General features: G+C 42.4%; 1 long non-coding RNA gene across 3 annotated transcripts in view; it reads right to left on the reverse strand.

Moving 5' to 3' along the window:
- The window catches only part of LOC149525365 (uncharacterized), a 263,765-nt gene that overhangs the window by 170,428 nt on the left and 70,559 nt on the right, over positions 1–22,778 (reverse strand). Inside the window, exon 1 of one of the 3 annotated variants that reach the window (XR_016348915.1) lies at positions 4,527–4,887. The exons of the other annotated variants lie outside the window; for them this stretch is intronic. This is a non-coding gene — a long non-coding RNA (uncharacterized LOC149525365). Of the gene's footprint in view, positions 1–4,526; positions 4,888–22,778 lie in introns of those variants that run through there. 3 annotated transcript variants of the gene reach the window in all.

The following is a 22,778-nucleotide window of genomic DNA, read 5'->3' on the forward strand; positions in this document are numbered from 1 at the left end:
ATCACTTGCTATCCCCAGCCCTTATACCTGTCTCAACCTAGTGAGAGTGAGGTGTGGGATGGGAATGAAGGATTTGGGTGTGGGAAGGGGTGAGAAGTACAAGCCCTGGGAGGGAATTTGAAAGCAGGAGAACGGACTGTTGGCTCGGGGAGGGGGTTCCAGGCTGGGGAGTGTTGGGTTCAGGTGGAAGGTTGGGGTGCTGAGCAAGCCAGGCCTTGTGGATGTGAGGGTGCAGGAGTTTGGGCTGGATATGTGAGGGACTCAGGGCAAGAAGGTTGTGAGTATGATGGGCTCAGGACACAGATTTGTGATGTGTGGATGGTGGAGGAATGTTGTAGCAGAAGACTGAAGATGTGGGGATGCAGGAGTTTGGGGATGTAAGAGGCTCAGGACAGGGGGTTCCAGTGGGGTCTTGTTGGCCAGGCTTCATTTTTAAATAAAATGTCAAACTCAAAATGTTTTAGCATTGTCTTTATATATGAGAGGGGTGAGGAACCTGTTTTGAGTCAAAGGTCACTGACCCACAGAAAAGTCAGTTGGGACCACACAAGTGAGATGAAAAAAACAAAACAAAAACCCTCCAAAAACCCCCAAGTCTCACTAATGTGGTCCCAGATGTGCTGGTGGGGGTAGGGACAGAGTACTAGTGGGTGCTGGGGCTGGGGAGAGGGTGCTGCTGGGTGGAAGGATGCTGGCTCAAGTGGCAGGGTGCTGGGGCAAGATGCTGGGGCAGGCAGGTGGCAGGGTGCTGGGGTCAGGGACATGGTCCTTCTGGGAACTAGGGTGACTGGTAGGGTGCTGGGACAAGGAACAGGGTGCTGCTGGGTGCTAGCGTGGATGGCAGGTTGCTGGGGCCAGGGCCAGGGTGGTGCTGAGTCTTGGGGTGTGAGGCAAGGTGCTGGGGCCAGGGCGGTGCTAGGGTGGATGGAAGGGCTGCCAAGGAGCGGGATAGGGATGGGGTGCAGGATCTGGGAAGGAGGTGGGGGATGGAAAGGGGCAAGGTCTGGGTGGTAGGTAGGATACAGAAGCAGGCTGGATGTAGGGTGTCTGGCCAGCGGGAGCAGATTGGGGATAGGGTGTCTGGCTACGAGGGAGAGTGCAAGGAGGGGACTTGGGTAGGAGTTGGACCTCCCTGATGTGGCACCCTCTGGACCTGACTGGTCCCAGATGAGGAATTTTTGGTCCAGGGGAGGTCATTTCAGGGCTCCTGGTCCCCCGTCCCCACTAGGCTTCTTTGCACCTCTATCCCCTGCAACCCAACTGAGCTGCCCACACCTGCTGGTTCCCTGTACCTCCCCCAAACCATCCCCCACAATCCAAGGGAGCGCAGCACCAGTTCCCTGCAGCCCCTCACAGCCCAGCTGAGCTGCCCATCTGTTCTGTATGCCCTCCCCCATCCACCTCAGCCCAGCTGAGCCCCATTTCCCTGCACTTCCTCCAAGCCCCGCAAAACTGATGAGCCAAGAGCCGATTCTCTGCCCCTCACTCCCCTTGAGTCTAGCCCCAGTTTCCGGCACCTCCCTCCTCCCGCAGCCAAACTGAGCTCTGAGCTCCATACACACCTCCCACCCCACAGCCCAGCCCAATCCAGCCCAGCTCCCAGACCTCCCCAATCTGCAACCCAGCTGAGCTCAATTTCCCTGCACCTTCCCCCAAACCATGCAGACATGCTGAGCTAGTGCTGATTCCCTGCCTCTGCCTTCCTCCCTCCCTTTGGCTGTGTCTACACTGGCACGATCTTGCGCCAAAGCAGTCGCTCTTGCGCAAAAATTTCCTGCCTGTCTACACTGGCCGTGTGTTCTTGCGCAAGTACACTGTCGGTCTCATGTATGAAATCAGGGCTTCTTGTGCAAGAACTATGATGGTCCCGCTCAGGAATAAGCCCTGTGTAGACAGGCAACATGACTCACCGCCCATGCCTCTGCTGGCTAGCCGGCTCTCTCTCTCTTTTTCAGAGGGGGCGGGGGAGTGCCAGCTCCTCGTGGAACCCCTAGTTTTGCTCTGCAGAACCCCAGGGTTCCCCGGAGCACCAATTGGGAAACACTGGTCTAGTAATTTCTTAAGCCTTATTAGGACAGATTTTCAAGGAGTTAGCTATGCACAGGATATAAAATAGGGTTATTGTGGATGCATTATTTATTTTCATGAGTTATTGATGGCCTTATAACTCATGAGTGACAGAGCATAGCACAGCTACAAGAGATGGCAGTGAAGTCATTAATAATGAGTGGAAATAAATAATGTATCCATAGTCACCTCATTATAAATTTTGTTAAAAATGTTTGAATTTTGTATTTGATTCATCTACTTACATATTTTACACTCAAGAAAGCCACCTTGGGTGGGGGGGGGGGGAGGAGTTGGAAATACAGTCAGCGTAAAGTATGGGACAGGTAAATACTTACAGAAATAACCTGTGTTACAGATTTAACCTGATTTCACCAAGTTCTATTAATAAAAGATGACATTACTCTGCAAAAATGATGCAATATACTACATACCTAAAGACTATGTTTCCATGTACCTTTATGTGATTACTGTAGAATATTGCATTATTTTTCCAGAATGACACTGACTCAGTTAAACAGCAATGTATGCATCTAGAAGTGTTTTTTAGAGGAAAGATCCCGAAGAGCAAAATCTTTGCATGGGGAATCCATTAATGAATAATATAAATTGCTCTAGAAAATTAGTAGGGCATAGGAGCATATTTTTATATTACCCTTCATAAATTCACAGTGCACTAGACCAATACATTAATTTAAGTAATAACCAGCACAAATGGTAATATGGGCCTCCTGAATAATTTTGCCCTTGAAACTGCCTCTTTCATAACTTAAGAGGAGCACTAAAGTTGTGTTTATAGTAGGATTACTACAGAAACCAGTAGTTACTGACAAATTCCATGTCCTCAAAATGGAGATGGTATTCTCCATATTCACTGCACAAGGTTACACAGTCCATTTATGTTACAGTTGGTTCTTTTACAGTTAGTCTTTAAGAATTTAGCTATTGAAAATTTGGAGCCTTACATGAAATACATGATGTATTTTGAGGTCTTTTCTCTTACCTATCCCTTTCACAACACTCCAATATATTTACAAAGTTTCATGAAATAATTCAACTGCAGCCACAAAATCAAGTCATGTGCCAGCTAGAACCACATTGTACCAAAATGTGATTATGAAACCCCAATTAAAAATTCACCTTGTGCTGGCTTTAGTTAGGAAACTTGAAACTCAGCTCGTGTTCAGCAAAAGATCTGAGACTTTTTAAAGCCAACTTTTTGAAGAAACCTGGACTAATTTAAGTTTCATATTGAGAACTATGAGAACTATCTAAAAATATTTTTTATTTGATGTTGACATTTATTTAAAAAAGCAGTCCCATGTAACCAGAGGAAAACTTAAGAGAAGAAGCCACAGTATATGTCTACACTACTTTAAAAGTCACAGCACGAATCTAAAAGTTTACAGACTTGGGAACATAGGGTTTGTGCTACAGTGCTAAACCAACAGAATAGATGTTGGGATTCTAAAATCCACCCCCTTCCTCAGGACTCAGCATGAAAGGTCCAGCCCAAACAGAGCATCTGCTCTGCTGTTTGTTAGCACTATAGCTCAAGCCCGATCTGCAGACCCAGGCTCTGAGACTTGCTGTCACAAGTTTTGAAATTCACTGTAGACACACCCCAAGTACAGCTAACTTCCAATAATCCGGCACCTTTGGGACCCAGGGGGTGCCAGATTATCAGATATGCTGGACTATCGGAAGGGGGGGCTATGAGGGGTCTGGGTGGGGGGGATGCCACCCCAGACCCCTCATAGGCCCCCCTTGCAATAGTCCGCCTCTGCCCCAGGCGTTCCTGATTCAGCCGCTGCTGAAACTGACCAGCAGCAGCTGAATCGGAGACGCCTGGAGCAGAGCAGCTGGGGCGCTGCCGGGTTGGTCCCCGCAGCGCCGTACCTCGGCGCTGTGGGGACCAACCTGGCAGCCCCCCAGCTGCTCTACTCCAGGCGTCCTGATTCAGCCGCTGCTGAAACTGACCAGCGGCTGACTCCAGGAAGCCCGGGGTAGAGCAGCTCTGCCTCTGGCTTCCTGGAGTCAGCCGCTGGTCAGTTTCAGCAGTGGCTGAATCGGGAATACCTGGGGTGCTGCCCAGTTGGTCCCGCAGCCCCGAGGGGCAGCGCTTGGGGACCTACCCGGCAGCACCCCAGCTGCTCTGCCTCCAGCTCCCTGATTCAGCCGCTGGTCAGTTTTAGAAGGCTGAATAGGGAAGCTGGGGGCAGAGCAGCTCTAATGGTCCGGCTGCCCAGAGCACTTTCGGGTTCCTGATTGTGCTGGACCATCAGGAGTGCCGGACCATCGGAGTTTTACTGTATCACCCAACTTGACTTCTTGCTTCTGAGGGCCTCGATCTTTGTCCACCAAAGTCAACAGTAAACCTGCCATTGACTTTTATTTTTATTTATTTGTTGTGATTCATACCATGATATACCAAGGCATCTGTGACAGCTCATACCCACCACACTTCCATGGTGCCACCAGATGTACTGGAATCCCACTGAGTGCATCCATTCTACCAGCTTGGGCTCCCTCACCTTGTCCTCGTTGTGCCAGACCCTCAAACCTTCTCTAGCACACACGCAAGAAGGGCCATACTCAGCTACAAAAGAACAAAAGACTCAGCTCAGAGATTGCCCAGAACTCAAATGCATATCCCCTCTGGAGCATGAACCCTAAATCGTATTGTCTTGCACTGCACAGAAATGTGTACAGCGTAAACTCAGGAATGTTGCTCTATTCTCTCCCACAAATGTGGAGAAGATTGAATCTTTCATTTCCCTGTTTGAGCACCACTCCCTCATAGTGGAAAAAACAATATAAGTCTATCATAGTGTCCAATAGTAGGTGACATTATCACCTGGCCCTTCAGTGTCAAAGCAGCATCCCAGGAAACTTCGAGGTGGGGGCTTAATATCTTCAATGTCCTATTGTCATCTCTAATGGCTCATCCAGACTGATTGCTTACTCTCTGGTGGGCATTCTCCAGGTGCAGAGTTGTAATTTTACAGGCTTCATAATCCTAACTTTTAGATACAAAAATTATAAATGGATACAAATAGGATAATCATATTCAGCATATCATAACCCTTCCAATGATATCTCACATGACTCATGTTGCATAAAATACAACTTAGTTATGCCATGTTCATCATATAACAATATTTCTATGACAAATATGGGATGTAGCATCTGTCACATGAAACTCATATGTGGGTCCTGCAGCTTAACAGGCCTGGGATGGAAGTTTCCGTCCCTGCTGTACCCAGCTTAGCATAGTGTTGGATGCTGCAAGCACAAACAGCAGCTGGGCTTTATCAGCTCTAACCCATGCCTTGAGCTGGGAAACTACTAAGTGGTAAACAAATTTGACCATGGTCTCAGCCCATAAGAGTGATAAGAATGGTGTTGAGCCAGGTACATGCACACCCAGTAAACAACTGTAGTATAATTAGTATAGAGAATCTCATGTCCAGTGAGTGTCAAGAGGGATCAAGACCTTGAAGGTTGTCCTGAATCTCTCTAGCTGGAGCCACGTACACTGAGGCCAGGTGCGAGGTGACTGGAACGGGACTTCCCACAGACTAAAAGGGTGTAAGTAAGCATTTCCAAGTGCCTCTGACTCTTGTGTGCATTGCTTTGACTATGCTGATTGTTGTATTACTTTGCAGTAGATGTGTAACCATTTGCCAGTATTAAGCCTGTAATAGTAGTGACGTAGTGAGATTAACAAAAGCAACTATCTATCCCTAATCGACTGTCTTGAATCGAATCCACAGCCCTGTTGGGCCATGGCCCTGTGACTTGACAGCATCCATCTGTTATGTCTGGGCACCTGAGTGATTATGAAAAGTAATAATACAACAGGTATGAAAACAGTACCTCAGAAAACTCAGATCCTCAGAAAAACAACATTCCCAGTCAAACTTCCGTTTCCTATGAACAATTATCCTGTCGATCGCCAAGATCTTTAGCTGCCAGCAGGACTGGAGGGCAGGGCGGAATGAGCCTCACAGCATATCCTAAAGGTCAACAATCTCCAAGTATTTCAGACCAAGGGTGAAAGTTTGTTCCACAGTTGAGGATCCCTCATGGAGACTGCTAGATTTTAAAGATGAAAGGGATTATCTGATCACCTAGTCTGACCTCCCGTATAATAACTTGTATAATACCAACTTTAGAATTTCAGCCAGATTCTCCTGTATTGAGCCTAATAGCTTGAGTCTGACTAAAACACAACTTTCAGAAAGACATCCCGTCTCAGTTTAAGAGTTTAAGGATGACTCAGTTTGAGCACATCCACAGACTTCATCTGTAGCAGTTGGTTAAAAATGTCTCCTGTGTAAAACTACCACAGTCTAATATAGTTGTCTTACTCATCTGTATTTGCCCTGAAAGATTGTTTCTGAACACCCACCAAAACACACAACTGAGGAGAATGAATTTGTAAGCACATGATACATTGTTGGCACTTACACAGATCAACTGGAAGCGTATCCAGGTTTACTCTTGCTCGTTGTATGTTCTGATAACCTTCAACATTTAGAAAATATTCTTCAATAATTATCATATTCATCTCAACACAAACTTTAATATATCCCAGTGTACCTTTTAAAATTCTCTGATCAAAACTAGTACAGGTAATCCAATACATTCTCTTTATCTATTCATTAGACCATAATCAGAACTCATATTCCCTGAGAAAATTCCAATGTATGTACAACCTCAGGCAATCAAATTTAAAAGAAAGTGTCTCCCCATTCTCTGTTTAAAAATTCTTCTCACAAAAACAATGAGCAAATGAGCATAGGGGATAGACACTTACTGCTTCAGTGCAATTTACTAGCTGGGCCTTATTAAAACCTTTTGTAAACAAAATCCAATTTATTTTTGAAGATTAAGATTACTTTCATAAAGTTTAAAATTTTTAGACTGTATCGATACTCAGTACACACCTGTCATGGTGGTATAGCTGCAATGCAATAGCTATACTGCATAACCCCATACATTCAACTTACAGTGATGGCTTTTGTTGCTGCAGGTAAAGTCAGTATAGCTATGGCACTCTGGGGATGTGGATTTTTCACACCCTTTAACACCACAGCTATGTTGACTGGAATTCCTGAATTTTAAATGCAGACCAAGCCTCAAGAATTAAGGGTTCAGTTCCTGGCTCTGCCATAGGCTTCGTGTGTGACTTTGAGCAAGTCAGTCTCTGTGTCTTAGCTATCCACACTATAAAATGGAAATAATGATACTTTCCTGTTTCACAGAGATGTTTTAGGCTAACACTATGCATTCTTAGATTATACGTGGGTCATGATCTAAAGCCCAGTGAAGTCAAGACAAATGCTTCATTGGACTATGGATCAGCTCCATATATATGTGGTGAAGGATATCATACAAAATCCTGCATACATAAAATTAAATAAAACAAGGAAATTCAGTGGGGATAGATGAGAACTTCATGGGCTCTCATCAGTTGGACAAAATCTGTTGTTTTAAAATGCTATGGTGGTTTTTGGGGAATATAAATAACAGTTGTCAAATTTAAAACCTATCTAGAATTCAGAATAAAAACAAACACTGAAAAAATCCTAAGTAAAAATAATACAGTTGATGAAGACACTCTGGTCTCATCACATCCACCTCTAGTAATATTGTATCCTGTATCACTGAAACAGACAAGGGACTAAAAATGGATTTTTTTTATTATTATAGACTACAGGAAACCCTTGCCATTCATGGTGGATGCGTTCCCACATACACTGTGAATGGTGAAATTTGTGATACTGTGGGGTCTGGGAGCCACAAGCAACTCACTGCAGCTGCTGGGAGCCACGGGGAACTCACTGAGGCTACAGGAATCATCATCATTGTCCTTCACGCCCACTGGTGTATAGGACAGTGTGACAAGGTGCTTGCCCTGCACTGGCCCTTTAAAGGCAAAACCCCACCCTGGAGCAGGGGCTAGGAGCAAAGGGCATAGTTAGGAGCTATATAAGGGGGAACTGACAGCTGCTCTAGAGGGAGAACAGTGAAGGTCTGACTGCTAGGGAAGCAGAAGGCTCCCAGGAGCTAGAGCAGTGCTGGGGAGGCAAGGCTGGGCTAGTGGAGCTCTGGTCGGGCAAACTCCCAGGCTTTAGCACCTAAGAAGGAGATCAGGGTACTCTGAAAAAGAGAGGACCTTGGGGTGTGAGCAGAGGGAACAACCACCACCCCTGGAAGGGGGGCTCGGACACTCTTGTGGGCACCGCCAGAGGGCAGTGTCTGGAAGAGGACACCATAACACGAGGTGGGGCAACACCACCTAGAGGAAGGCCTCCAGCTAGGCATGAAGAGCTAATTTCCAGGACAGCTGGCTGGTCCTACTGTGGTGGTGAGACAGCCCCTCACAGGCAGCAACAAAGGTCCTCCACTTCTGTCTGTCTCTGGCCAGCCTCTCAGTAGTGCCCCAAGTGTAATTCATGCTCTTCATTTCTCCTTCAATGGTGCAGTGCATGTTGTCTTGGGTCGTCCTTGTTTCCGACGTACATTTCAGACCCCAATTCTGGTCTTAATCTTGACACTCAGGACTTCCATCTTCATGTCAATAGCTTCGTTTCTGCTTTCAGCACTGACAGTCATACAAGTCACTATGAGTGACTCTGGAAGGCCGTCACACACAGTTGAGAAGGAATACTTTGTTGCTGTTTCCATAACAAAAGCTTTTTCTAGGTCAGGGCTGTTAGCCCTGAGCCAAACCCCTAATCCTGGAGGACTGGTGTGCATGCTTAGTCTGGCTCCTCCCACCTTGACCTTTCCGGCTTGGTTGAATTTACCAGGAGCACTAAGCTCCTGTCAGCATAGCTCCTGGGATCATAAGAACATGCAAGCTGCCCCACCCCGACACGGCACATGCACAAGGGGCAGGAGGCTCCAGGGAGTCATGGGGAATACATCGCAGGGACCAGGAGCTGAGGAGAGGTCCCCATGGCTCCTAGCCCCTGCTTCCACCCTCCCCCTGTCCTGACAGGAGACCCACGAATATATGGAACTGTGAATAGTGATTCTGCAAATTGTGAGAGTCTCCTGTATTTCTTTCTATGGACCCCAGTCCTGTAATCTGCTCCATGTGGGGGACCTTGATGCCTTGTCTAAAGACATCTCAGAAGTCAATAGTAACCACCATCTGTGTGCAGCTGTCTTCCTTTGAAGTTCAGATGGCTGCATTGGGGCCATAATGAGAGAAAATGTAGTTGCTGAAGTACCTTGTTTATATATTTTATTTTTACCTTCTTTTTAACCACATGCTCCCAATCCACAGAAGCGCACTTGGTGGCATGGTTTTGTTTCCTTTCTGTTTAGTGGAAGAGTAATTTGAGTGAGGTGCATCCTTTTGAATATACATTTTGTACAGTATGTCTGAAAAGATATTCTTCACAGTCCACAGTAAATAGAGCTTGTGGGCTTTAGTTATTGAAGCCCCAAGTGGGAAACATGTCTTCCTCTTATATGTGGTTGTAATAGTTGCAAAAACAGCAACAAAGATTCTCATTAATCTCAACTGCACTGCATAAACTCAGATTTCAATTGCTCAGAAACCTCACAAAATGTTCTTGTGTTTGAATTAATCTGTGGAGACTAGTTCTGAGGATAAAAAAGCAATCTTCTGTTGAAATCCTGTGGGTAACAACAACAGAGAAGAAGAAAAACAAGGAAAGGCAGAGAGGAAGGAGATAAACAGAGAGAAATATGGTCACTTGAATAGAATAAAAAAATATTATGAGTTGGTGACAAAAAATAGAACAGAAAGAGCAGAGTGTGTATGTTTTGAGGGCAAGATCAGGAGGGGTTGCCTTACATTGTATATTACTCAGAAATACTATTTACATTTTCAGTGTTGCATGATAACACGGAGTGGGTTTTCCACTGTACATTTAAATTAAAATAGCCCCCCCCATATGAATATATAGCAGAGTACAATACAGGACATGTTGCACATGTGAGTTAAGGCTCAGCTCTAGATTCTTTCTAGTCTCCTACATGAGGGTGAAGTAGAAAAAGAATCCAGGGCCAGATATTGAAATGGTGTAAAATAGTTTAGGACCACTGAACTACATGGCTCCATGGCAATATACAGCAGCTGAGGCTCTGGCGTATGATCACAGGCAGTATACCCTGTAACCTGCGCAGCAGCCCAGCTTCACAGATGATTAATCAGCCATGTCCAGTCAGAGGTTCGGGGCTCCCAGCATGGAGCTGACTGACTGGGCAGGGATGATTAATCATCTGGGAAGCTGTGCTGCCACACAGTTTAGAGGGAACACTGCTCAAAGGTAGTATTCAGTAGCGCCAGCAGGCTGAGTTACTAATATGAGTCTATGGTTAGAACGACATTTCAGATCAGACAGATTTTATCCACAAAATTACGTATGAACTGAATTTATATTTGCGTTTGAAATAAATTATTATATTTTTTTCTGACTCTCAATCTCAGAAAATGGCTATGATATTTTAAAAAGGTAGTCCCTTTCCCCAACCAAATAAAGCCAACTGTCAAACTTACTAATCAGAACAACCAGAATGCAAAGAAAGGTGTGCAAACAATTACAACAGCATCAGTATTACTTAGGAATATTGATGAATGAACTGTAACTGATCCAAAGCGCTGAGTCAAATGAAATATGGATATTTATCAGGAGGGCTTTAAAAAGAGATTTCATTGTTTGCCTAGCTCTCCTCCAAGGGTATGTCTAGACTACATGGCTCCATCAACGGAGCCATGTAGACGAGTTTACTAGACATAGGAAAATGAAGTGGTGATTTAAATAACCACCACTTCATTTACATCAAAATGGCCGGCACGCTGTTCTGATCAGCTGTTTGGAGGCACAACAGGGCAGTCTGGACGTGCCGCAGTTGACAAGGGAAGCCTTTGTTGACCGCTCTGGTATGCCTCATGAAATAAGGTTTACCTGAGCCATCGACAAAGGCTTCCCTTGTCGACCGCAGCGCGTCCAGACTACCCCATTGTGCCGCCAAACAGCTGACTGGCACAGCGGGTGGCCATTTTGATGTAAATGAAGCGTCGATTATTTAAATCACCGCTTCATTTTCCTATGTCTAGTAAACTCATTTACATGGCTCCGTCAACGGAGCTAAGTAGTCTAGACATACCCCAAGTGATAAAAATTGCAGACTTTGACAGCATAAACAACAAGGAATTCTGTGGCATCTTAAAGACTAACATTTGGACAAAAGCTTTCATGGATAAAAACCACTGCATCAGATGCATGGAGTGGAAATCATGGAGACAGGGATTAGGGATGTATTGGAATATCAAAAGAAGCGAGTTACTTATCCAGTGTAGGAATAGTGTTAATGAGGTCAATTCAGGCAAGGTTGTTGTGGCTCACTCCCAGCAGTTGATGGGGAGGAGTGAGTACCAAGACAGACAAATTGTCTTTATAGTTCTTATTCAGTTCCTAATTTGATCATGTTACATTTGCAAATTAATTGCAGTTCTGTTGTTTCTCTTTGTAGTCTGATTTTGAAATTGTTGGGTTGTTTTGAGGTTTTTTTTTTTGGTTTTGTGTTGGTTTTGGTTTAGGTTTTTTTTGGTAAGAGGATAGCTACTTTTAAATCTGTTACTGTTCCAGAGTGTCCAGGGAGATAGGGAGGTTAAAATACTCTACTGTTTTTTTGGATATTACCTTTCTTGATGTGTGATTTGTATCCATTTATCCTGTGATTTCATCATACCCAATGGACTGAAGATGAAAAATCCATTACAATCAACATACTACACAATCTATATTGTGAAATATTGTGACCCACTCTCAAAGAAACCGAGGAACCATCTGATCAGCATCCTGTACATCAAACAGGACAAGATAAAGAATGAGAGCTCAAAACTGGAGACTCTCATAAAAAACCCCCAACTTTCCACACAAACTTCTATATGACTGGACTTTACAAAAACAAGACAATCCATTTATAACACACACTTTATTTCTCCAGAGAGGAAAAAGGACAGTAAACTATCTACGCTCCTACATACTACAGGGGGCTACAACAGTGTTTCCCTTAACTCACCCTACATTGTTAATCTATCCAACCACACACTTAGCCTGTCAGAAGAGTCTGTCCTATCTCAGGGACTCTTATTCTGCCCCATCACCTCCATGCACAGAATAGAGTTTTGTGGTGATCTGGAAGCATATTTTCACTGTCCGGGATGTAGATGCACTGTACAGTAATATTCCACGTGAGAATAGACTACATGTTGTCAGGAACAATATCCCCAATGATGCCATCGCACACCTGGTGGCTGAGTGTTGTGACTTTGTCCTCACATACAACCATTTCAGATTTTGGGACAATTTAAATCTTCAAGACAGTGACACTGCTATGGGAACTCGCATGGCCCCACAATACATCATCATTTTTATGACTGACCTAGAACATTTCTTCAGCTCACATCCCTTAGCACCTCTTCTCTACTTGCATTACACTGATGATATCTTCGTCATATGGACCCATGGAAAGGAGGCCCTTGAAGAATTCCACCACAATTTAAACAATTTCCATCGTTAGTCTGTACCAGCCCACATAAGAGATCCACTTCCTGGACACTACAGTACAAATAAATGGTCACATAAACACTACCCTCGACTGGAAACCTACTGACCACTATTCTTACCTATATGTCTCTAGCTATTGTCTGCAGCCAAGCCCTAAGATGCAACTATATCTGTTCCAATTCCTCAGGCATACAGAAAAACACCTACAAGATCTTTATTAAGCATTCTTAAAACTAAAATAACCACCTGAAGAAGTGAAGATACAGAAGACAGAGACAGATGAGTACCCAGAAGTCACCTATTACAGCACAGGCCAAACAAGGAAAACAACACAACACCACTGGCTATCAATTACAGCCCCCAGCTAAAACCCCTGCAGTGCATCTTTGACAATCTACAACCTATTCTGGAAAATGATCACTCATTCTCACAGATCTTGGGAAGCAGGCTTGTCCTCACCTACTGACAGCCCCACAACCTGAAGCAAATACTAGAAATCACACATGACAACACAGAAACACTAACCGATACACCTATTCCTACAACAAACACCATGGTGTTGGACCAGAAAGTGGTGGACTAGAGAGATTGAACCTATACAGAGTAACAAGACAACTCCTCTGAGATTTGACCGATTTGGCCACATGGAATTTTTGCAAATCCCACTTTTACTACCCATACTTCGAATGTTCTCTTTCCCCACCATGTCCTTCATCTTTTTCTTCTCCTCTTCTCAGCTTGACCCTTCTCCCTCACCCATCCATTTCTCCCCATTTTCAAATTCTTTCCTTCACTTCAACGACCCAAATATTGACCCACTCTTTCCTATTTCAAACAATTATTTCCATTCCATCCCATGCTTTCTCTTTTTTCTGAATCTCAGTTTTCACTCTCAGGACCTGCTCCAACACCCATTAAAAGACAAGCCCTTAAAACTCATGTCATATTTGCATTGTAGAGTGACTGTTAAATTCTGAGCAGACTAGTAGACATGCTTTTGTTGCCTAATGTTAAGTGTGATTAATAATATTGGCTAGATAATATGGGTTACAAGCTCACCAATTAATCTGGTAAGAAAATAATAAGGTTATTGGCACAGAAGCAATCTACACAGAATTTGCAGCCCCTCGGAATGCATGACTAGGAAATTCACCCTGAGAGCAATGCATCTGACACAGTGATTTTTAACCCATGAAAACACATGCCCAGCCTGCTTTGTCTTTCTCTGTATTACTCAGAATTTCAAGAAATATAGTAGTGGTTACATTACAACCTTCCAGACAAAGTGTTTTGTGTTTTTATTTAACTTGACCATATGCCATGACACATAAGATGCTCACAATGAGAGGTGGCTTGTCAGTTCTATGTGAGAGAACCCAGCGCCAAGAGCTCAAGTAGCTACTGATTATAGCCAACAAAAGTGATTAATCTGAAGTTCAAGATGAATATATTTTCTGTCACTTTCTGGTCCCTCTTAGTCTGCTAATTCTTTAGTTGCTGTCTTTCAAATAGAATAGTAATTGTGCTCTTACATGTTACATACTACCTTTCATCTCAAAGGATCCCAAAGTGCTATAGTATACTTCACCTGTCACTGAAACAGATACTTCTGCAGATCATATTGCTTATGTTTTCTGTTTGAATGCAATGCATGTGCAATCAGGCAATATTAGTCTGTGAAATTATTTATCAAGTACAATTTAAATAATCTGACCATCATCAAACCTAAAAATGTACCAATGTTCAGAATTTTTATGTATGACTTCATGCACTGGTTAATTTTGTTGCTGGTGTTGCATGAGAGCAATTCAAGATCAGATCAGTCCGACAAAATAAAATTAATGATGCATGAGAAAAATAGCTATAAGAAATTGCATAAAATATTTTATTAGTGAAATGATATCTTACTAGTGGTTCTCCCAGTCTCCAAAATGTAAATGTTGAATCAATTTCTTTTTCAATTACAGTCTTTCATTTGTGTAACTTCATTTATGTCAGTATGAGAGGAGAATTAAGCCCAATTGGCACAAGTTCAATATTATTAGACATGTTTGGAACCAGCACACTTGGGCTGTGTCTAGACTACATGCCTCTGTCGGCAGAGGCATGTAGATTAGACAGATCAGCAAAGGCAAATGAAGCCACGATTTAAATGATCGCGGCTTCATTTACATTTACATGGCTGCCGCGCTGAGCCGACAAACAGCTGATCAGCTGTTTGTCGGCTCGCGTGCTAGTCTGGACGTTCCCCCTGTCGACATCAAAGCCCTTTGTCGGCAGCCCCGTTATTCCTCGTGGAATGAGGTTTACCGGGACTGCCGACAAAGGGCTTTGATGTCGACAGGGGGAACGTCCAGACTAGCGCGCGAGCTGACAAACAGCTGATCAGCTGTTTGTCGGCTCAGCGCGGCAGCCATGTAAATGTAAATGAAGCCGCTATCATTTAAATTGCGGCTTCATTTGCCTTTGCTGAACAAACAAATCTACATGCCTCTGCCGATAGAGGCATGTAGTTTAGACGTACCCTTGAGTTGGTCAAAACAGTCTCTTCTTCTGCACATGTTCATTTTTCTAATGAATGTTTCCATTCATGGGTATGTTTCCCATCCAAAGCACCATAAATGTAATATGTGCAGTACCCCTCTGTTAATATATAGCTATAGCCCATATATTTGCACCTGTAGATACTGCCGGTAATGCTTACTACCAGATGTAGATTAATTCTAAATATTAAAATAATAGGGACTATTGAAATTAAATTTATTATGCCAGGTCATAATAGCCCGGAAGACCTGGGTTTTAGGTGACAAAGCTGAGGAATTGTCCCAGATTGAGGTGTCATGAGTGGAGGTTTTGGAACAAATGGATAAACTTGATAGTAACATGTCACTGGGACCAGATAGCATTTACCCAAGAATTCTGAAAGAACTCAAATGTGAAATTGTGGAACTAACAACTGTGGTTTGTAACCTATCCTTTAATTCTGCTTCTGTACCTAATGCCTAGAAAATGGTTTATGTGATGCCAATCTTTAAAAAGGGCTCTAGAGCTGATCCTGGAAACTACAGACTGGTAAGACTAACATCAGTAGTGGGCACATTAGTTGAAACTATAGAAAGAATAGAATGTCAGACACACAGATGAACATATTTATTGAGGAAACGTCAGCATGGATTGAAACGTCAGCATGGATTCTGTAAAGGGAAATCATGCCTTACTAGTTTTCTAGAGTTTTTTGAGGGCATCAACAAGCATGTGGACAAAGGAGATCCAGTGGATATAGTGTATTTAGATTTCTAGAAAGCCTTTGACAAGGTTCCTCACCAAACACTCTTAAATAAAGTAAGTTGTCATGGGGTAAGAGTGAAGATCCTCTCATGGATTCATAACTGATTAAAAGACAGGAAACAAAGAGTAGGAATAAATGGTCAGTTTTCAGAATGGAGAGAGGTAACTAATGGTGTCCCACAGGAGTCCATACTGTAACCAATCCTATTGAACATATTAATAAATGATCTGGAAAAAGGGATAAACAGTGAGGTGGAAAAATTTGCAGGTGATACAAAACTGCTCAAGATAGTTAAGAACAAAGCAGACTGAAGAGCTTCAAAAGGATCTCAGAAAACTAGGTGAGTGGGCAACAAAATGGCAAATGAATTTTAATGCTGATAAATGCAAAGGAATGCATATTGGAAAACATAATCCCAACAAGACATACAAAATGATGGACCCAGTACCATCATCCCTGATAGATGTCTATCTAACCTGCTCTTAAATATCTCCAGAGATGGAGATTCCACAACCTCCCTAGGTAATGTATTCAAGTGTTTATACCACCCTGACAGTTAGGAAGTTTTTCCTAATGTCCAACCTAAACCTCCCTTGCTGCAGGTTAAGCCTATTGCTTCTTGTCCTAGCCTCTGAGGCCAAGGAGAACAATTTGTTTCCCTCCTCCTTGTGACAAACTTTTAGATACTTGAAAACTGCTATCATGTCGCCTCCTAGTCTTCTCCTTTCCAAACTAAACAAGCCCAATTCTTTCAGTCTTCCCTCATATTTCATGTTTTCTAGACCTTTAATCATTCTTGTTGCTCTTCTCTGGGCCTTCTCCAAGTTCTCCACATCTTTCTTGAAATGTGGTGCCCAATTGGATACAATACTCCAATTGAGGCCTAATCAGTGCAGTGGAGAGTGGAAGAATGACTTGGGCTACATCTATACTGCAAGCCTCTTGCAGAAGAGCAAATGCAAAAGGTGCACTCATTTACATATGCAGCGCTCTCATTTGCATTTCTTCTTCCTTTCCCTTTTGTGCAAGGTTTCTGTGCAAAAAACCTCTGTGTAAACGATGCCTTTTTGCGCAAAACCCCCCTTTTGCACAAGAGCTGCTTTTTGTGCAAGAGCCTGAGGAAGAACGGCTCTTGCGCAAAAGGGAAAGGAAGAGGAAATGCAAATGAGAGTGCTGCATATGCAAATGAGTGCTCCATTTGCATTTGCTCTTCCGCAAGAGGCTTTCAGTATAGAGGTAGTGTTAGTGTGTCTTGCTCACAATACTCACAACATTTGATGATTATGTATTCTATTCATTCCCTCTGGGAGCATCTAGCATTGGATGGACCTTTGGTCTGAAAGTATAGCTGTTCTTATGTTCTAATAATAATATTTTCCAAACCAGGATGCCTGAGTTCAGTCCCATCAATACTTGGTTAGGTACCTGAATAGAAATGGCATGATATCCAGATGTCTGAGTACTCAAAAATGCTACTCTGGTCCATAGAGGTTTCAATTGTTCAGCAACATTGATCATATAATTCTAATTAGGTATTAAATATGAATTTTGATGTTCAAATTTAGTCATCTAGGTTTGAAAATTTTTGACAGAAGCTTTCCTCGTATGTTTTTGGTTTTGTATTTTTCATGTGTGAAAAATTTATTAAAGTCAAACCTGCCTCTTAGACAGAACTCCTCTACGCTAGATACTGTTTCTTCATTGATGGGCGTGTTCTGATTCAGAACAAATTAGAATTTGCCAAAAGTAATATACCAAAAAAAAGAATCTTGGAGGTCCAGAGATATTTTTAGAACTCAGGTATTCTGATGCCCCACACTCTAACCAAGAGACCGGGCTTTCTAGTTTTACATGTCCTCTATTTTTGTGCCTGAATATGATTTAACATAGTAAAATGATCACAGATTACTTTCACAGGGATATTTTTTAACATTATTGCCACCAGTGAAATTTGGGCTAATTAATAATTCCCAGAAGGACACATAGGGCAATCTAAAATTTTACAATTAAGGGAACAAATTTATGCAAGTTTTTACCTGAATTTGAATTATGAATTTGTTATATTCATTCCTAAGCATTTATTTAAACTGTTCACAGAACATGATAAACATAATTAAAATTAATGAAATTTAAAGAATACACAGAGGAACAGATGTCAATGTCAATTGTGTACGCCACCTACAGTGAAGTCAGGAATATGAAAATTTGTGTTTAATATTTGATTTATCTGATAGCTGACTCATGTGTGCCTAATTGATGCAGCTCACAGAGGTGGAACATTATTATCTTTACTGTTTCACTGCAACTGAAATGCTGGGATGATGACAGGAAACCAAAATGAAAGCAATTATTTATAAAATAATCCTATGGCACTGCTTGCTTGTTACACAGTAATCATTTCTGTTAACATTGAAACAAAAATACTTTAACTGATTTCATACTGAAGTTTCCTGACAGAACCAATAATATTGTTGTGGCTATGGATTTTGGTTAATAACAGGGATATTTATTTAATGTATGTACAGCCTCTTCCCGGCTTACGAATCGGTTACGGACCAAGCAATTGGTCGTAACTCGGTTTGTTCGTAAGTTGGACCACATAGAGTTACACGCGACTGCACTGTTCATAAGTGAAGATCGCGTTCATAACTCGGGGTCCGCCATTTACAAGAGCTTCGGTTGTAACTGCGAACGGTCGTAAGGCAACTGTTTGCAACTCGGGGACCGGCTGTATTTGCAGTTTGTGGGTACTGAATTGAATTTAATCTTAGATCCAGCAGTGACTGCTATAAAATTTAATTTCAGAAGTCAAACAATTCTCTTTGGGCTGAATCTGAAAATTCAGAAGTTTGGGTAAATTCACCTTTGGATCCAGATTTAGAAATCCAGATATTAGGAGTTTTACAATCTGGTATTTTGGTTCTGCCATTATAATGATGTGGACTTGTTTTTTCACAGGTGCTGAGAACCAGATCTCACATTGAATACATAATATTATAGGGTTTTCATTTGGTGATTATCAGTAAGTGGCTTGTCAGCCATTATAGAATTGTCCTTCTGTTTACAGACTATAGCTAAAAGTACTGCGAAAAATATTTGTTGTGAAAATTCAAAGACTTGAAAAGATTTCTACTGTTACTCCCACGATTACCTGCCAAGGAATTGGTACCAACTAATTATTGACTGTTAAGAAATTAGAACTTTGAACAGTAGTTCAATATTTATTATCATTATAAAGTCTGTTTAAAGTCCATCACCAGCTTTATCCCTACACAGGGAAGCCTTGGAACTTTACTTCCTTTACAGGTTTGATTCCTGTCACAAAGGTATGAGTAAAGACATTGACTGTATGGCCCACTACATTCCACATCCTAATGACATAAAAAACCAAACAATGAGTACTTAAGAACAATTTGCAACTTCTCTATCAGCTTCACTTAGCATGGAGACTTTGACTATTTTTTCCTTTTTTTCCCTTTTTTTTCCTTCTCCCCCTTCACTCCCTATTTATTTCGAAACTGGACCTTTAATTACTCCATTCATCTGAAGAAGTGGGCTGTGCCCATGAAAGCTCATAATACCATCTACATGTTTAAGGTGCTGCAACACTATTTGTTGTTTTTTAAGTTTTTCCAGCTTTATCCCTATCATTTTACCTTTTGTACAGGGACTATTGGCCCCTTATTAAAATTTGGGGGGAGGGAAGGTTGGCTTGTTAGCTCTAATACCAGAAGAAAGGAGAAGGGTCAAATCAAAACCCTAAAACCGACAGTCCCCAGGAACAACAGGAAGAGGCTAACGCTCCAGGTCAGCCTGATTGACAAACGGGCAGGCTAATGAGAGAGCCAGGAGGTCAGAGGGCTTAGGGGGTTCCCATTTTCCAGAGCCAAGTGTGTTGAGTAGCTGGAAAGCATGAGGGGAGCTCTGGAAACAGGGTCTAGTACAGGGAGACGCCACCAGCTAAGAGGCCTTGGAGGCCAGACTTGGATGAGGGGATCATAACCCCAAGTGGGCAGCTGACAGGGGGGAGTCAGGTCCAGCCACCCAGAGCCTGAAGTGTGTGGCCGCTGTCAGAGCAAGCGTCTGACCAACTGCATCCCTGCTGCACAGACACGGCCTAAGGATGAGGTCTGGAACCTATGAGGAACAGATTGTGAATTTCCTTTACATTCCAGAGATGCTGCCTGTGATGTCTCCTGACAGAATAGCATTATGTGTTTCCCTTTCACTTTTCCCATTTATTTCTTTATTCTTTTAAAAAATGGATTGCTGGTTAATAAATTGTATTTGCTTTGTACTGTCTGTAGCGATCAGTGGGTAAAGGAAGCATCCAGTGTAGGAAGAGCACCCTGGAGCAGGGGACACTCTAGCTCCCACTCTAAGGTGACCCCAACAAGGTGGAGGGCCAAGCCTTCCAGGAATACTTGGCCCAGCCTTGGTGGGTTTATGAGGACTTTGCTATATATGAGAGTGGAAAGGGAGCCCTCAAGGTCAAGAGAGACTTCAGGGTAAAGGAAGTGGGAGTAGGGACTCAGATTCATTTGCTAGCCTATTTCACCAGGATAATGTAAAAGCCAGGAAAATTCCTCTCAATAGCAGGACAGTTCCTCCCCTTACACTTGCTTATCATCCACCCACTGGATGGAGTAACCCACTAGTTGCCACCTGAAATAAACTTGAATGTGTAGAATATTGGTGGTCCTTGGCCCACACATTCAGGGAAAGTTGGAAAAGACTTAACTTCACACTGTATCTTGAACGGGGATCTTTTCCTAGCAGAAGGAAGTTGACTGTAGCAAGGAAGACTATCTAGCATATAATGGTGTGGTCAGTGTTGTACAATCTTCTTCTGGTCATGTCTTCTCTGTCATGAAGGTGTCCTAACTCCCCAGACTAAAATATATAGGTGGTATTACTGTGTATAGGACAATATGTAGATTTATTTTCTCTTTGTCCTGAGGAAGTTATATCTGAAAGTTAGATAGTGGATGATGGACTATGGATAAATTGGAAGAATTAAGGTGGCTTTTTAAAATACAGTGAATGATACTAATGGAGCTACACCAGTGATTCTCAAACTGTGGATCCATACCTTAAAATGTTTGGAGTTTTCTGAATTTCACAGTAAGTAATGCTTGGGATAATTACAACATCCTTCCATGTTGCATGCTGTTAAATGACAGATATGTAGTCCCAAACTTAACTTCATTTTCATGTAGTTGCTTTCAGTGACTAAAGCAATACTCCCCTTTGCAGAGTGTTTGACATAGCTTACTATTTTTCTCTGTCTATTCTCTGTCTGGCTCTCCACTGACCCCTGTCTATCTCCTTTCTCCCACTCCACTTTTTCTCTGCCTTTTCTACTCCTCATCTCTATCCTAAGGCTTCCCCCCCCCCTTCAAGCCATGTCTCCTGCTCTGCTCTCCCCTTTTTTTTCTAGCTATTGTTACTCTGATTTCAGTTCTATTTTCCCTTCATTCCCCTTCTGTGCAAGTTTGCTGCAATTCTTATGGAATTTCCCCAAACCAAATTAGTAGGCTTCAGGGTTGTAGTAACAATTAAGCACGAGCTGCAATGGTAGGATCCAAATCCAGGTCTGAACATTTCCCCAGAATTTAGCATTGTACAAATCTGAGGGTGTGCTTTGATCCATTATAGTGATAGGGCAGTAAAAATCGCTTCAGAATCTAGACCAAACTTTTCTTGGGTGCAGGGGGATATAGGGTTTTGGTTCAGCCCTATCTCTACTAGCAATATTGTAAAACTAGTGATATTGAAAGGAACCAATACAAACTTAACAAATCTGGAAGAAATTGAAAATAAAGTATGGGAATATGAACAATGAGTCTTTTGATATGTCATAAATGGGTGGAAATGGCTTGGACAGATTGGTTTCCAGATGATTACAACAATGTATATTCAACATTAATTTGGATTTGGCTTTGGCTTATTTACCTCCCATGAAGAAAAGCACAGAGGCAGAATCATTTTAATACTACATTGGAATACTCCAAGGAGCTTCCCAGTTAAATTACAGATAGACAGTATTTTGGGAGATGGGGGTAGAAAGGGAGGGTGAATAGGAGATCTCTCTATCTCTGAGCTTTGATTCTCTATTTTTGGTTGCTCAAGATCATGTTTTTCAACTGGAACAAGAAAGAAACATTCCTATTTCCCTTCAATCTCTTTTATCTTCTTGGTGCATGTGTCTAGCAGAACTTTATAGCCCTTTGCAATCAATAATGGAGATAGAAAAGAATAGCATCTTAATCCACAAGTGGTTCCATTGATTTCAGTGGAAGCACTTGAGCAGTAAGGTACTACAACATGAATAAAGGTGTTAGAACCTAGCCCACAGCTAAATTCAGTCCCCATCTGAAAAATATATGAGTGCTCAGGGATAAATTTTAAGTATATGTGTGCAGCTTTATAGAGCAAAACACATTTGTGTAACACTTGTGTACATTCATTACGGTATTTTCAAGTACAAGTACCCATTTACCCACAAAAATAGAGTACAAATCAAGCACGTTGGCACACACACACATTCTGCTATTTGTATGAACAAGTGATGGTGTGCAACAATTTTGTATGCAACGCTGTGCATGCAACTGGAAGCTAGTTCAAGACCTTCAAGGTATAGTTAGAGCAATGTAAACTGATACACTTAAATAATGTATTTCTCTGGACTAACGGTTACTTTTGCTAACCATGTGATGACAACAGCAGCTAATGATACGACTAGATTCTGACAGACGTTCCCATGTTGAATAGTACTTCACACCACCAGTAGCCCCACTGAACCAAATGAGATCACACATGGTGCTAGGTACTACTCAACATGGATATCAGAACATGGC

The sequence above is a fragment of the Pelodiscus sinensis genome, chromosome 2 (genome assembly GCF_052426305.1).
Source record: "Pelodiscus sinensis isolate ZL-2025 chromosome 2, ASM5242630v1, whole genome shotgun sequence".
NCBI classification, from domain to species: domain Eukaryota; kingdom Metazoa; phylum Chordata; order Testudines; family Trionychidae; genus Pelodiscus; species Pelodiscus sinensis.